Here is an 808-nt window from a genome sequence, read left to right as displayed (position 1 = left end):
GCTATCTGGAGCATATCCTAGATTGAATTATTCTGATTTTCTTTTGCAGAAACCTAGTTGGTTCATTCAGAAAGAAGCCCTGGAAAGAAATAATATTCATGCACTGTCAATGATCCGAGAACCAGGGCCTGGGAGCAAAAATAAAGCAAGACAATACAGCAAACTAAGCACACAGGAGAGAGTGAGCACTGTCCACCCAGACAGTTCATCGATGGATTAAATAAGCAACTACAGGCTTTGCTTAATGAACACCACTACAGCACTAATCTCTCTTAGATTTCTTTCTAATTTGAAGCAAAAGTAACTTGCTGCTTCTTATACCATAGGCACTCCTGGCACAGCACCATACTCATTCCAGACTGCAGTGTGCACTCTGACTAATGAAAGATTTTGAGAGTAAGGCTCAGTAGACATTTTTTTGCAGAGCCACAGGCAAGCAAATGACCCAAGAAGGCCATTCACAATGACCATTGGAAGCAGGCTAAACATAGGCCGACATCCCTGGTTGAAGGTGGCCACTTGGAAAAAACTGTCAGTCTCAGGAAGTAACAATCATGGTCAGGGAGAAAAGTTTAACATAGCATCAGGCAAGAACAAACCAGAAATTTTGCTCTCCAAAAAGCAGAACAAAAGTCATCAGCCTCACCTCTGTGACATGTTCATGCCCACAGACGATGTTCAGTTTTCTTTACATCGAGGTTACTGTTATTTGTTTCAGAGTCTGAACACATACAGACACAAATGCACACCACTTCATCAAGGCAGAAGCAAGCCATGCCTCAGGACATCCAAACAACCACTCAGACTT

The 808-nt window shown here is 42.5% G+C and overlaps 1 protein-coding gene across 1 annotated transcript in view; it reads right to left on the bottom strand.

Moving 5' to 3' along the window:
• Positions 1-808, bottom strand: part of UNC13C (unc-13 homolog C (C. elegans)) — a 131,170-nt gene that overhangs the window by 22,830 nt on the left and 107,532 nt on the right. The window lies entirely within an intron of this gene.

Source organism: Acanthisitta chloris, unplaced genomic scaffold (assembly GCF_000695815.1).
Source record: "Acanthisitta chloris isolate BGI_N310 unplaced genomic scaffold, ASM69581v1 scaffold1307, whole genome shotgun sequence".
NCBI lineage: Eukaryota > Metazoa > Chordata > Aves > Passeriformes > Acanthisittidae > Acanthisitta > Acanthisitta chloris.
The sequence above is the reverse complement of the archived record's forward strand: the minus strand, read 5'-3'. Positions and strand labels throughout refer to the sequence as shown.